Below are 11,757 nucleotides of genomic sequence, written 5' to 3'. Positions count from 1 at the left end.
ATGGCTAGAAACCAACTATCGGGAACTCACCAAGTGGCCCGGGTCTGAAAAACCATGGGATAAAACCGGACTTGCAGAACATAGTGGACAATGAGGACTACTACTGAGAACTCAAGAACAATGGCAATGGGGTTTTGATCCTATTTCATGAACTGACTTTGTTGGAACCTAGGCAGTTTGGATGCTCACCTTACTAGACCTGGATTGAGGTGGGTGATCCTCAGACTTCCCACAGGTCAGGGAACCCTGATTGCTCTTTGGGCTGAGGAGGAGGGGGACTTGATCGGGGGAGGGGGAGGGGAATGGGGGGCCGTGGGGGGGAAGGGGCAGAAATTTTTTATAAAATAATTAATTAAAAAAAAAAAAGAAAAAAATTGGCAAAATTGAGCTAAAGAGATGGTTCAGTAGTTATGAGTACTTGCTACTTTTGCAAGGAACTCAGGTTTGTTTTCTAGCATCTATATTGGGAGACTCAACTGCCAGTTCCAAGGTAATTCAATATTCTTTTCTGATGTACATGCATATATGGAGGCACTCACACGTACACATATTGTAAAAATAAACGTTTTTTAAAAACAAAGCCAAATGTTATAAATATAACTGGACAATAAAAGATCACCAAAAACGCTGTATAGCAGGACCCTTCTACTCTCTACCTCTGGCCTTCCTAGCTCACACATTTCAGCTGTGTTTTATTCCAAAACCTACTTCTTCATCTGACAAGCAACCTGAAAACCAATGTTTCTAACTTCAGCTATTACATTATCCTCTGAGTTGAAAAATAAATGTCCTGAGAATGGATAAATCAGTGTTTATCTACCTAGTTATAGAGGACAACTACAGATGCTATTATGCAGGCAAATTAAAGAGCTGAGAGAGATGTGGCTCCTAGACTACTCTAAACAATTCGCTCTTCTGTGTCCACTCAACTGTCAAATATGGAGCCAATCAGAAAGTGCAAGTGGTCTGGGGCTGATGGTAAAACTTTGGACTTTCTTGTTCAAATACTCACTATTAAAATTTTTAAATATTAAGAAAATTACATAATAACCCAATGAGAAATATATTTATTGAACTAAACTAATTTTCAATATTTTGTTTTATCTCCTTTGTCTTTGTGCATATAGGCATTTATTATATTCATTTTTATAAACTTATAAAAAAGTGAGTTACAGGCATCATGGCACTTTCTACCTTAATACTTCCACATGTATCTCTTAAGTACAAAATTATTTTTCTTATAAATCTATACAATATACTTAAAATAATTTACAGCTAGCCGGGCGGTGGTGGCGCATGCCTTTAATCCCAGCACTTGGGAGGCAGAGGCAGGCGGATCTCTGTGAGTTGAAGACCAGCCTGGTCTACAAGAGCTAGTTCCAGGACAGGCTCCAAAACCACAGAGAAACCCTGTCTCGAAAAACCAAAATAAATAAATAAATTTACAGCTAACATTTCTAGATTGCTTAGTGAGAGGCAGAGGAACAATTAGTGACTGTCAGGTTGTGTAGTGCTATGCTTCTCTTTCTATTTTCCTCTGGTGACAGCCTACTCTCTGGCTATAAAAATGGTGAAAAACTACTTCCTATTATATATGGGGTTCAAAACCAGTGTCACCCAGGAAGAAAATGAAAATGGCTCATAGGAAGCTAACATTGACATACTATCCTGGTAAGAATTCAAATGAGGGAATAAAGTTTAGACAGATTTCTTAAACTGATCAAATCTATTTCTATCTGCTTCTAAAGCAAAGGAATGGTGACACCATAGGGAAACTGGAATTGCAAGAGGGTGGAGCATGTGGTGCTCTTGGCTTCCTGATAGACATCTTTGATATGTTCTTTGGAGGAGAAGGAAAAATTCTGAGAGAAGAGGGCTAAAAGGGTAAGAGCAGTATGTGTAGACTCTCAGCAACCACAGAAGACTTAAATAATAGCACAACAAGAAAGTTGTTTTGGCAAAAGACTGTACTTTGTAACAAATGTGAAGGTGAAAGTGGTTAGGAACGGAACAGTAGAGAGCTGTCACAAATACAGAGGTACTGACATGCAAATAAGAACTCATCAAACAGTAGCAGAAGTGGTTTAATAAATTTGGTTCATGTGCATAGAGTGGTAGGATCATGGAGAACAGATCAGTCTTAAAGACACATATAAAAACTGCAATGAAAAAAGATGGTTTGGGAAAAGAAAATTTTAGAAATTCATATTGACAAAGGCATGAAAGGTGTCCAGAAGATAACATTCTGCGGTGAAGGAGACAAAGAACCAAGATTAAAGATAGGAGATAATATTATTGTGTTAGATCAGAGCCATGCTGTTTTTGCTTGAAGATGAGAAAACCTTTTCATGTGTAGGGACCGACAGCTGGTTGAAGTATTCTATGGCTCCTGTGGCTCTCAAGAACCAATATCTACTATTGAGAAGAAAAACATAATCCTCACTTCTATTCCAGGTCATAATACTAAGCACAGAGATAGAAAATGTGTGTTCAATGAAAGTTTGCCAATATCTTGTCAACCATGTGAAAAAAGAATCCCTAATCATTATCCAAGTTAAATTTTCCTGAAAGTGACTTTCTCTGTCTACTAGAAAAAAATTCCTTCCAGAAAAGAATGGAAGGAGAAGAGAATAAAGAAATGGGTAAGGTAGAACTAGTGAACTTTGATCCAGATCAGAATGGATGGTACCACTATAAAATAAAGAGAAACATATGAAGATGATAACCATCACCTGAGAGGCATGCTCAATGTCACACTTCTTAATGGGGTCAGTGATTGGCATTTTTATGAAGTAGTAAATGTTAAAGAACTTAAAAATAGTATGCTCACTACTTGTCTGTTGTTTCTGTTTTTTAAAAGTTAAATGAAGAATATACACCAACATGAAAGTTCAAAAAATAATTTATAATAAACTTTGAATAGCATATTTACTCCAAATTCAGTTTTATCTAATAATATTCTTTATAGCTGAGTTTTAAACAGAGATCCAATAAAATATGAGTTCATTTTTAGATACAGATTTTAAAATAACTTTAGTTTTTATGTTCAGGAGACAGATAGAAAATGCAAGCCTATATCTAAAAAATAGTGTAGTTAAGAAAACAGTGGTATTAGAGGTTAAGAAAGTCAAAATGAAAGGCTACTTAATGAAATGTCACTGAAGCAATAGAAGAGAGGTTCACTGCCTGGTGAGCAAAAAAAGTCTGAAGAAATCATTTTCTGACAAGCTAAATCCTTTGCAGAGGAATTTTGTTGAGACATTCAAATATAAGGGGTTTAGCACAAGGAAGATATGGGGAATAATCTTTCCATAAGTTTCTCTTTGAAATGGAGAAAGCCGGTTAGATGGACCAAATGTTCTCAACGTTTTGTTTATAATCATTTCCCCCTCCACTCACTAGCACCAGTACTCTAAGACAATGTTTTCAAATGTAATTTTCTAAATGCTTTTTAAGAATAACAGGACTCATAATTTTCTGAATCCAGGTTAGCTGCTCATTAGTACATCTCAAAATTACAAACATGGACTTTCTCAAAGAGAACAGGTGGTAGGCACTGAAGTAAACCTTGGCAAAAAAAAAAAAAAAAAAAGAGAGAGAAGACATCCATTTCTCTAGAGCACAGGGGAATAAAGGAAGAGATAAAGTGGACAGTTACAGAAACAAATACTGGTTTCCATTGGTGAGAGAAAAGAAGCTGAAAGAACACTTTTTCAGAGGAGCTCAACCTAATAATGTGATAAGAGCTAGGAAGGCAGATAAACTTTGGAAGTCTGAAACACAGAAAGAATAAATCAGAAAAGCAAGGTTGCCTGATTCAATTGGATCTCTTTTTATTAGCACCTAATAAATTCAAGAACTCTGCCAGACACTCAGTTACAAAGACATACCAGGCTACAACTATTTTTGATATATATACTTTTCCTAGGTTGATATCTTAAGACTGTAGCTTAAATACTAATGTATACCAGGTCCTATCCTAGACCATCTTCTCTTCTTTCTATGTAATCATGTCCTCATAGCACATCTAGCAAAAGCTTTCTGTTAGTGAATACCAAAGCTCTACCTCAAAGCTTCTCTCAAGGGATATACTGATGTGTAATGAAGGGAAACAAATGGATATTTAAAATCAGAACTGTTTCCATTTGTCTCCTAGGGTGTATTTCTCATGTCATCACTGAAAAAGATGTCTGTAATTCTCCAAGAATATATATCTGTGTACCAACAAGATACATGTTATTAGGAGCAGAGCACATCATCAAATTTTTGGAGATGTGAACATGTCTTGAAGACCAAAGTTACAATAAAATTAATTACATAATACTGTGGGAGGTTTGGTTTTATTTTGCTATCATTGGTTTTTGTTTATCTCTCTGTGTTGCTAGGCACTCTGAAAGACATAAGGGAGAGAGTAAAGCCATTCAAAAAGATGCTGGAACTCAGGTTGGCAGAAATGGCTAAGGGCTTAAGAACAAAGATACCAGCTATTGTTTTATAAATTATTGTGCATTGCTACTGCCCAAGTCCTTTTCATCTCCACAAAATCATGACTCAAGCTTACTACCTGTACAATGGCCTTGCTTGAGTGGATTTGGGATTGAGAGTTTTATGAAAATTAATGAAGGGGAACTTAGTTCAACAGCTGGAATGATGAGGCCTGTAATCAAAACAGGAATATGATTCATGTAGCACAAATAATAAAAACCCAGAGATATATTGGGGTTCAACCTGAAGATCAGAAAAGCAAAGCAGCCATGACTGAAAAAGTGAGTACCTGTCTCATCCTGCCTTTCTAGGGCTGGGATTCAAGGCATGCACCACTACTGCCTTGCTTCTATGGCAAACTAGCATGGCTACTGTGAGTAAAGGTGTGTGCCTCCACTGCCTGGGCTGTAAGACTGACCAGTGGGACAGTTTTACTCTCTGATCTTCAGGTAAGCTTTATTTATTAAAATACAAATGAGATATCACTACAGATACATCCAAAAAAGTAATTCTGCAGAGGCAGATGAGGTCTAGAGGCATGAGACAAAACATTAACAATCTGATCAAGAATCCATAAAGACATATATGTAAGCCTCTCTCTCACTGAATGTAAGATGTAATTTGAACCACTTCCATTCAGATTTCAAATGTAATGCATCTCAGTTGATGCTGGTTATACATTTACTCAACTAACAGAAATATCCCTGCTTGGAGACTGTTATGGGATACCAGCTACAGTATGGCCACAAGTGACTGCAAGTTTGCACTTCTTTAAAACACTAATCTGCTTCACTTAAAGTTTTCTATATTTTAGTAATTGTCATTTCCACTATTTATCCAGCTGCCCAAATTTCTCTTCCTCACTCCTGTCCCACCACGTCCTGTCAATCACTAATGCTTACTGTTTCTCTATTCAAAATAACAAATTTTGCCTCCTTCTGTTGACTGCCTTGGTGTAGGCTGCGAATTCTCCCAGCCAAAGTCTCACTAATCTGATCATTTCTATTCCTACTTTCCAACAGCCCTCACTCTACACAACAGACAAAGAAACAGAGTCAGATCATGGCACCCCCCTATACCACATATTTGTTAAGATAAAATAAGTCTAAATTCCTTATATCCTTCATGACTTAGCTCCTGCTGGCCTTCATTGTGGTTTCATCTCTCATTTGAATGTTCCATTTCAGTCTCTTAAAACTAGTTTTTCCCCCCAGATTACTTCAAACTCTCCTGTAGAGATAACCCAGCCCCTTAGGGGGCGTGTTTGCCTCGGGCTAATGTTTACATATAAATCTGGCGAGCCTGAGCCCTGCTGCTCTCTTTTTTTGTATCTCCTGCTCATCATTGGATCCCTGGTGTTGTAAACTATCCCTTCATTAAAATGTGCTGTTTCATATTAAGCTAGCCTGGTTATTACGCCGATTACACTCTCCCTTTCATATCTTGAAATTTGCACAACTTTAAGTCCGTATAGCTGCCACTTCTTCCAGAAAGGTTTCACTGACCAGTTTCTCCAGCTCTTGGAGTTATGTGGCTATCCTCTAGGTTTTCTTGTGGCTATTCCTCTGCCACATTGCTTCCTGTGCTTCTTAAACTATTTGTTTCTCTTTGGTTCACAGCTATATGACCCTACCATCTAGCAAAATGTCTGTCTTACAAGTGGTGTTAAATATTTCCTGTGTTAAGTAATATTCATGAAACATTTTTGGTTTGTGATGTGTCTTATTTTAATTCTGTTACTTTGTTTTTTTAATTGTTTTTATTGAGCTACATATTTTTTCGCTCCCCTCCCTTCCTCTCCCCTCTCCTGCTACCCTCTTGTATGGTCCCTATACTCCCAGTTTACTCAGAAGATCTTGCCTTTTTTTACTTCCCATGTACATTAGATTCATGTATGTCTCTCTTAGGGTCCTCATTGTTGTCTAGATTCTCTGGGATTGTGAATTGAAGGCTGGTTTTCTTTGCTTTGTGTCTATCAGAATTACACATAACTTCTCATTGGAGACAATGAAAGCCAGAAGGTCATGGTCAAGTGTTATGCAGACATTAAGAGGCCACGAATGCCAGCCCAGACTAAAATACCCAGAAAAAAACTTTCAATCACCATAGAAAGACAAAACAAGATATTCCATGACAAAACTAGATTTCACCAATATCTAACCACAAACCCAGCCCTACACAAAATACTAGAAGGAAAACTCCAATCCAAGGAAGTTGGCTACACCAACAAAAACACAGACAATTTATGATCCCATAGCAGCAAGTCCCAAAGAAGGGAAAAACATACAAATTAACATCACCAACAATGAAAACTAAATTAACAGGAGATAGCAATCACTGGTCATTAATATCCCTTAATGTAAATGGACTTAACTCACCTATAAAAAGGCACAGGCTAACAGATTGGATACAAAAACAGAATCCATCCTTCTTCTGCATACTAGAAACACATCTCAACCTCAAAGACAGACATCATCTCAGAGTAAAGGGTTGGAAAAAAATATTCCTATCAAATAGACCTAGGAAACAAGCAAGTTTAGATATCCTAATATCTAACAAAATAAACTTCAAGCTAAAAATCAATCAAAAGAGACAAACAAGGTTATTTCATATTAGTCACAGGAAAAATCCATCAAGAGGAAATCTCAAAACTAAACATCTATGCTTTAAGTCTAAAAGTCACTTATGAGTGAGTACATATTATATTTGTCTTTCTGTATCTGGGTTAGCTCATTAAATATGATGTTTTCTAGATCCATCCATATTTGCCTGCACATTTTAAGATGTCATTATTTTTTTTTCTGCCATGTAGTATCTCAATTGCATAAATGTACCACATTTTTCTTATCCATTCTTTGGTCGAGGGGCATTTAGGTTGTTTCCAGGTTCTGGCTATTTTGAATAATGCTGCTATGGACATAGTTGAGCAAGTGTCCTTGTGGTATGATTGAGCATCCTTTGGGTATATACCCAAAAGTAAAATTGCTGGGTCTTGAGGAAGGTTGTTTCCTAATTTTCTGAGAAATATCCATACTGAAATCCAAAGTGGCTGTACCAGTTTGCACTTCCACCAGCAATGCAGAAGTGTTCCCTTACCCCACATCCTCTCCAGGATAAACTGTCACCAGTGTTTTTGATCTTGGCCACAGCTCTGTTACTTTGTAAGCAATACATTATTACCTTGAATAAAAACTCTACGATACTTTCACATTTAAATTCAACATAGAACATGTTCAGCATGTCAAGTTTTATTTAATTTAAGTAAGACCTATATAAAATATTTTAAAAGCCAAGTTTTTGACACCCATGGAAGAAATTCAACATACAAATCTCTTTAAAGGCAGAATAATAATTGTCCCAGTAAAGGTCACTTTATTAGTTGTCCTTTAATGAATAGAGGACATTCTGCTGTGCACAGCAGAATATTTTTACATTCATAAATGTTGTGCTAAAGTTCCAGAAATACTTAATACTCTTAAGTGGATTAAACATGCCTCCTATGATCTGATTTATATGGCAAATGTGCCAAGCAAAACCTTTCTCCACAGAGAGATCAGATTGTAAACTTCAGTTGAACTCTGATAAAATTATCATATATGGCTACCTAGTGGATTATGAATTAATAAGAATTTGTTTTAAGCTCTTCTTATAATATTACCAGCCAATGTTTGTAGATAGGTTAAATGTATCAGATATGTCCTGAAATCATTTAGTTTTCTAAAGGACTCACTAGATATATTTGTTAGGAAACTAGAAGAATATTAAATATAAATGAAGAGTTAATTTTATAAGGCATGTTAAAACATCTTAAATTTTATATTGATTAGATGCTAAATGAAATTTGTCACCAGTGATTAACAAAAATAGTATTACAAATGGCTTTTTTTGTCTTTTTACTCTTTAAATTTAGAAACTAGGTTTTCCCACATGACTCACAGTGAATTTCATCCCTCAACCCATACTCTAAAGTTCAACTCATAAAACAATGTATAATATATGCAGAATGTTACTTGTGGTTAATTTTATAGTGCTGTACTGTTCTATCCCTGGTAGCGAGTAAACCTTTGTACTTAAATCACTCTAGCACATTAAAAATATTAAATGATGCCCCAACCCATGCTATCACTAGGTTTACTCCAGTCTTTCATTCCAAGGGAAAGAATTAATTTCAGTTTTGTAGTTGATGGTTTTATTTTACAGTTTATGCATATCTTAATGAATTCTTTCCTGGAATTTCACTGACATACAGAGCTGTGGAAAGAAATGGAGGCCAGGAATCCAGAACTAGAATGACTCATCTTCTTTAGCATGATCCCACCATGACATAACATATTTGGCAGTCTCTGGTTTTTCTTCCATCCCCTGGAGCTCTGTGAAGATAAATTTCGTGATCAACACTGCTCTAGAATATCACCTAGAATATCAAAAGAAATTAAAAGAAGACCGAAGCACTAACATGTATCAACAAGTCCCTACTAAATTTGTTTATTCCATCTCCTCTCTGCAAAATAAACTTTTAACATGTCAGGATATAATTTTATAATATATAAGCATCAATTAGTAATCTAAAAGATGGTTTGCAAAGTATTAGGAAAGGAAGTATAGGGATATTAAGCAGGTTAAAAAAGGAAACAGGACGAGATTAGTTTAATTAATAAGAACATTAGTTTATCTAAATAAGTAAAATAGGACAGAGAAAGAATTTTCCAAGGCAGATACCAGAATGCCCAGAGTGATAGTCTTTAGTTATGAGTTGACCCATGACCCTCTCAATATAGAACACCATATCAGTAAAAAAAAAAATCACTGATGGTCTTTTTCAGCCTGAAATGTTGAAGAAATGGTCAATATGGCCTTCTTTTGTAAGTGTAGAAAGACATAGTCCAGTAACAGTGTGTCACATAAGTGATAGTCACATGTGTAATAGTTTATTTCCAACCAGAATTTGACATACTAAGTACTATGAAGAAAGGGAGTGAGTTCTGTGAATTATGATATACTACTGAAACTAGAAATAAGCAACATATATTTAAAAGTATTCTGTGCTTATGGGCCATAATCTTGGAGAGCAGAAAGAAAGTTAGTTCCTATAAATCATTCATCTCGTGAAGGTGTAAACAAAGTCTCTGTTCGGACAAGTTCCTCCTAATCAAAGCAATTATCTGGGGGCTAGATCTAAACTTGTATTACTATGAACTCATGTAATAAAACAGGCACTTTACAAGGCTTTGCGAATAGAAAGGGTAAGAGAGGAGAGAATTCATTAGAGACCATTTTATTAGTCAGATTTATCTAGAGTAACAAAACTTATAGCATATATATATGAGATTTATTAGAAAAATTTGCATCAGTGTTTCTCAACCTTCCTAAGGCTGTGACCCTTAATATAGTTCCTCATGTCATGGTGACCCGAATCATAAAATTATTTTTGTTGCTACTTCATAACTGTATTCTTGCTACTGTTATGAATTGCAGTATAAATATTTTTGGGGACAAGTTTGCCAAAGGGGTCGTGACCCACAGGTTGAGGACTGCTGACTTGCAAGCTGTAGTCTACCTATCCCAAAAATAACTGGCTATGTATGGAAAGTTCAAGAATTCAGTAGTTGCTCAGCCCATGAGGCTGGATATCTCAACTGGTCTTCAGTACACACTATATTCCAGAAGTAGTAAGTTCTAATCCCAGTAAAGAAATGGACTTGCTAGCAAGAATGAGGGCAAATAAGCAAAGAGTAAAAGCATCCTTCTTCTATGTCGTTTAATAGACTTCTAGCAGAAGTGTAACCCAGATGGTGATGTGTCTCAAGATCTGGACTAGAAGTAGATTTTCCTACTTCAAAATAATCAAAAATCCCTCACAAGTATACCTTCCATTTTTGGATTTCACTTAATTTCAGATGTAGTTAGTTTGACAACAAGAATAGCCATTATAATTACACAGACTACGAAGACTATTTGATAATGTGAAAGTCATATTGGGAAATCAGTAGTAGCTTCAGTAGCAAGGAATAATTGTTGTGGGGCCCTATGCCCACCAGATAACACCCATTCACATAGAAATAATTTACTTAAAAAACCAAGTATCTACCAAAATGTTTATTGTTTGCTGCTATTTTCCATTAGAAATGGGCTGAATATGCAGATGGTGTTGTGTAACCTCTGATACCCCAATTACAAGTAGTTAGTAAGAGGCCATGACATTTGGCTTTTGTGAGACAGTTATCATTCAGAACCCTTAAGTGGTATGATAAAAATGAGAATACTTTTAGTAGATTAATATTGTCAAAGAATGAACCAGGTCAGCTCACCTTGCCAATAAGGCTATTGTTTTTATTTGTTTGTTTTCTGCTTTTTGGTAATGGTTACCACACCAACCTAAGGAATGTATTTTTGTGGCCATGGTGGTCATAGTGATTTTTCTTTTTACATGAAGTTCAAATGACATATGTTATATATTGAGTCAAAGCGAACCATCCTCTATAGTAGGGAAAGTCATCATGCTAGGAACCAAATTTCTTCTTCATTTTTAGACAAATTAGTTTCTCAGTATATTAAATCTCAGTATAATAAATCACATAAAGAGAAAAATTCAATACTAGGACATCTAAGTAAATCCCATTTAGTTTCTAACAAATATTACAGTATGTTGGAAATAAAATCTCATGAGTAGCAGTTAAGTATATCTGTTAAACTTTATTTTTCAAGCATATTCTATCATTTTGCCCACACTCTTAGGTGTTAACACTTCCATAATTGCGTGTTGTTGCTTTGGGGTATCTAGGACAAAATGTCCTTTGTGACAGATGGCAATAAGCTTGCTGGATGTCTAGATGGGGTTGGTAAAATGCCAACGTTTAATGGACTGTCCAATTGTTCTGATAACTTTGTGAAAAGATTAAGAGTATCTTGTTTTATATTGCATGCCACATTCCCTTTCCCAGGACATTCTTCAGTCACCTCATCTGGGGATCAGTCTTACTTCCCTTAGTGACTCACATCTCAATTGTATTTCAGAAAGGGCGAGGACAAATTGTAGCAACTAATTTTTGGTCTCCATTCTCAGTTCCTTCTCAAAGGATCACCACTCATATAGAGACCTCCTTTTGTACTTATACATTTCAACTATTTTTCCCTTCCCAAAAGGAACAAGTCTCTTATATGATACCAAAGCACAATAAATAGATCATGAGATGCTTATTTCAATAAAACTTTAAACAGCACCAATTTGAATAAACACTTGTTTCCAATGAAAATTTATTTTAATGAAAAACT

At 35.8% G+C, this 11,757-nt stretch overlaps 1 pseudogene; it reads left to right on the top strand.

The window, feature by feature from the left end:
- Positions 1-2,046: 2,046 nt before the first annotated feature.
- On the top strand, positions 2,047-2,716 carry LOC126493156 (dnaJ homolog subfamily A member 1-like; annotated as a pseudogene).
- Positions 2,717-11,757: the final 9,041 nt, after the last annotated feature.

Source organism: Alexandromys fortis, unplaced genomic scaffold (genome assembly GCF_014885135.2).
Source record: "Alexandromys fortis isolate MF-2015 unplaced genomic scaffold, M_Fortis_MF-2015_v1.1 scaffold_305, whole genome shotgun sequence".
NCBI classification, from domain to species: Eukaryota; Metazoa; Chordata; class Mammalia; order Rodentia; family Cricetidae; genus Alexandromys; species Alexandromys fortis.
This window is presented reverse-complemented; position numbering and strand designations above follow the sequence as displayed.